This window comes from Bufo gargarizans, chromosome 8 (genome assembly GCF_014858855.1).
Source record: "Bufo gargarizans isolate SCDJY-AF-19 chromosome 8, ASM1485885v1, whole genome shotgun sequence".
NCBI lineage: Eukaryota > Metazoa > Chordata > Amphibia > Anura > Bufonidae > Bufo > Bufo gargarizans.
Window position 1 is genome coordinate 190,792,406 of NC_058087.1, and position 4,953 is coordinate 190,797,358.

Consider the following 4,953-nt stretch of genomic DNA (forward strand, 5'->3'; position numbering starts at 1 on the left):
TCCTATGCCTTGACGCAGCTGCATCAGAACGTTCTGTGCGGGGCAAGAAGAAGGTGAAAGGGGAGGCAGCGCCGCCAGTATGGATTCCATGGGAGAGGCACACGGAGGCACACTAAGGACGAAGGTAACACTACTACATGATCAGCTCTAGTGTTATCTGTGGTTTTACATAGGACTGCAGGTAACACTACCACATTATCAGCACTAGTGTTATCTGTGGTTTTACATAGGACTGCAGGTAACACTACTACATGATCAGCTCTAGTGTTATCTGTGGTTTTACATAGGACTGCAGGTAACACTACCACATTATCAGCACTAGTGTTATCTGTGTTGTTACATAGGACTGCAGGTGATATCTACTACATTATCTGTATCACTGTGTAAGGGGGCCCACTGAGACTTTATAGCCCAAGGGCCCACATAAACCTGGAGCCGGCACCTCAACCACCATCTGGCGGGAGTTCCTGGATAAACAGAGTGTGCCCCGAAGGAACTGGTGCCAACCTTCTCATCATTACTGCACACCGGCACAGGGAGCAGCAGAACCGTGAGTAAAACAACTACTACCCCCATCAGCCCACTGTGCACTCACATATTGCCCCTGCGATCCGGTCCACTGCATAATTTTGGCGTTTATGAACAGAATATCAATATCCTCTGTGCCTTATTATAGACAATATATATATATGTGCTCTCAGACCATTGCTGAAGCCGACAGCGTCTGTGAAACCCCATATAAGTGACTTTATTGCATTTATTTGCTGCTGGAGAGGGTGAATCTGCATCAGTTGCAGCACTGTGGCAGAGTAGGGGTTAACCAGCCATCTTGGATTTGTTCTTCACATACTGAGGGAAACAAATAACCCGCTTTCACGGAGGAACTAAAGTGTTTGAGTGCAAGTTCCCAGGAGGACAGAAAAAACTGCTGCACCCCTAGAGGAAGTAAAAGCAGCTCGTCCTTGGGGAAGAGAAAAATAGAGCTCCAGCTTCACTGGACAATGAGAATCATCCCTGAATGTCAGGGGAGTCCAGTTGGCGCCATACTCCTCTATATCAAGCTGTCACAGCGACTCTTAAAGGGCCAGACACCTATAAAGTAGCGGTTGCCCATAGCAACACAACACCAAAAAAGGGTGTAAAACTGTATTTAACTTGCATTATATTGAAAGACTGTCATTGCCATGTCTGAAGAAGGGGATAGTGGGCATCCTGACCCTAGCAGGTTCCCCGATGCAGCACCAAGCATGATGCCCTTGACTATGCCTTATTTTCTAGGAGCACCCTGGTTCACACGATATGCTGGGGAGGCTCATACTTTAAGAGAATTTAAAGATTTTTTTGGGGGGCTATATTCAGATTGTACTCTGTGTCAGCAGAACAACAAATGGAACTCCTCATTGCACAATTGGAAGGTGCTGCCCTCAGAGAGGTGAAACCCTGGCCAAGGTCAGAGAAAAGAACAGTCGAGCAGATACTGGCTCCCTTAGTGTGTTGTTTGACTACAGATTAGCTTGTCATCCTTGGATTATTAGGTCTGTAAATCAGTATCCAGAGGTTTCCCCTCTAGCATGCTTAGGGCGCCCCCTTGGGATCTCAGTCTAGTATTACAGGCAATGGTTAAACCCCCTTTTGAGCCTTGCCGATCAAAATGCTGACTTTGAAATGTATCTTTCTAGTGGCCATTACCTCGGCTAGAAGGCTAGGCGAGCTTCAAGCCCTCTCCATAAGTTCTCCATACACTATCATTCAGGAAGATAGAATTTGTCTTAGACCCGATCCAGCGTTTCTCCCAAAAGTAGTATCGGACTTCCATAAAGCCCAGGAGGTGATTCTCCCTTCTTTCTGTGCAGACCCCAAAAATCTGTTGGTGTGCCGATGTTAGGAAATGTGTTTTAGAATATATGGAGGCTACTAAAGACTGGAGGAAGTCGTCTTCCTTATTCGTTTTGTATTCCGGTCAGAACAAAGGAAAATCGTCTAGTAAGGGACCTTTAGCTAGATGGATAGGCTATTTCTCTAGCTTATCTTTCTAGGCAGAAACCTGTTCCTTCCGGATGGTCGGCCCATTCTGCCCGAGCAGTTTCTATCTCATAGGCAGAAAAAGCAGAAGCCTCCATACAGGACATATGGAAAGCAGCAACTTGGTCTTCTGCTCCAACGTTCTACAGGATCTCTTAGCGGTGTCTGATCTTTCTTTCAAGCGTAAGGTCCTTCAGGCTGTGGTCCCCCTCAAATTTTTCACTATCTCCTGGTGCTGTCATAGGACGTAAGGATAAATGATAATTACTTACCGGTAATTCGATTTGACAAAGTCCATGACAGCACCCTTCTAATTCCCCCCCATTGCCTTTCTTTTCCTGTTCCTAAAGTATTAGTGATGGGTCTGAGTTTCTATTTTCACAAGGTGTGCATAAAAAAAAAAAAAAAAGGGAAAGAAAATTTAACGCTAACCGAGGAAGAAAAGAAGGTTGGGTTGGCCCAAACGGAATTAATGGATCGAAGGTGGTCTCTCGTCTCTGGAAACTAGTGAATAAGGGAGAGGCTCCTTTCAATTTATACCTGTGGGTTTCCTGTCCTGGGAGGCGGATCCTCTCTCCTGGTGCTGTCATGGACTTCGGAAAATCTAATTACTGGTTAGCAATTATCATTTTTCACAGTTTACCGTGGACTTTTCTTACATATTTATGTACCCGGAATCAAGGGTTGAACGCTGGCACCTGGATTGCTGCATATGAGGAGTGCTGCCCTGTTTTGGATATATATATATATCACACGCACTGTGTATGTTCTTATATATATGCTGATATAAGTATATGTGTAAATATGTGTGTACATACCGTATAGATATCTAGATGCTGTATACACAGTATAAATATATATTCTCCGATAGAAGTCAACAATAGGCAGAAGAGCTCAGTAAAGTCTCGTTCCTCCTCACCAGCTGAGGACTCGGTAAGGCCTGATGCACGCGACCGTGTCTGTTCGCGGTCCACAAAACACGGATCCTGGCCATGAGCTGCCACCTGTTGTTTCCAGTCTAGAGAAAAGAACATGTTCTGTTTTTATGCAGGGACATGGAACAGAAGAACGGATGTGGACAGCTCATTGTGTCCTGTCTGCATTTTTTCGACCCCATGGAAATGAACGCTTCTGCATCCGAGCCGCAAAAAACATGGAATGCATACCGACCATAAATACTGTCATGTGCATGAGGCCTTATAGAACGTCTGTGATCCAGTCTTTCGTCAGTGAGGAGGGACAGTACAAGGCTGAGGATTTCTGCCGCCTTGCAGGGTCTCAATACCCCGATTCCCACCGATCACTATTGGCCGGTCACTATGACAAGTAGAACGTGTTTTTACACTTTAAAGGCTATTATATTTGTTTGTCTTTCCAACCTGCTTCTTGTTTTTTTCAGTTAAAAGGTTTACCTGGGACTTTGATATGGATGGTCTATCCTCAGGATAGGTCATCAGTATTAGATCAGTGGGGATCCGACTCCCGACACCCCCACTGATCAGCTGTTTGAAGAGGCCACGGCGCTGACCAGAGCTCCGGTGAGCACTGCGGTCTCTTTATAGTTCACCAAGCCCAGCGCCGTACATCAGACAGCAGCCATGCTGGTAATGCAGATCATCTCCTCTCACTTGAATGGGATTGAACTGCGACTAGGCCATGACTGATATACGGTGACATCACTGGACGCCCAACAGTTGATCGGCAGGTGTCCCAGGAGAAGGACGCCAGCCGATCTGATACTGACGACCTATCCTAAAGATAATCTTATACACCTTGCTGGTACTGTATTACACCGCAGTTTCTCTGCACGAGAATCTGCGTGGAAAAACCCTGTGTAATCCGCAATCAGTGCAGGCAGGCTATGCGTGAATGTGTCGTTTGTGCAATATTTCTTTTGGGACCCCACTTAAAATTTTGCCCAGGGTCACACTTTGCCTAAAACCCGGCCCTGCCAATCAGTTGTCTCTTATTCCCCCATTGGGTCGGCCACATTTATCTACATTTGCTGCTGCCAGAGATTTCATTCTGGTGCACAAACTGCCGCAGGATGTGTCTGCATTTTATCATAAATCAGTCGCATCCTCCGGGAGTGCTCGAGATTTCAAAGAGCGGAGGAAAGTGCCAGGTTTTTTACTAAAGTTCGTCCATTGTGAATTAAAATAAACATTGGGGCACATTTACTAACTGACTTTTTACCCGGTCTTAGTTTTCTTCAAGGCCCCTTTCACACGAGCGAGTTTTCCGCGCGGGTGCAATGCGTGACGTGAACGCATAGCACCCGCACTAAATCCTGACCCATTCATTTTAATGGGTCTGTGTTTTTTCACGCATCAGTTCTACATTGCGTGAAAAACGCAGCATGTTCTATATTCGACGTTATTCACGCAGCCCTGGCCCCATAGAAGTGAAAGGGGCTTCAGTGAAAAACACATCGCCTCTGGAAACAAGTGCGTTGCGTTTTTCACTGATGGTTGCTAAGAGATGTTGTTTGTAAACCTTCAGTTTTTTATCACGCGCGTGAAAAATGCATTGCACCTGCGCGGAAAAAACTGAACAACTCAACGCAATCGCAGACAAAACTGACTGAACTTGCTTGCAAAATAGTGCGAGTTTCACTGAACGCATCCGGAGCCAATCCGTCACGCTCGTGTGAAAGAGGCCTAAGATTTGTCATGCACCTTGTCATAAATTAGGCAGTCCTTGTGCCTGGTGACTGTCATAGTTTTCTGCCAACATTTACACCTATTTCCTGGTGCAAATGTTAGTAAATTTGCTGGGGCAGAAATCCGTACAACACCCCTTCTCCGCCATCGTCCCGCCCAACTGCTGGACATGGTCGGTTGAAAAAGGGACTTGTGACTATTTGTCTCTTAAAAATGGACCCCGGTGAATATCATAGGATACAGAACCAAAGAAAGAATGCCACAAATC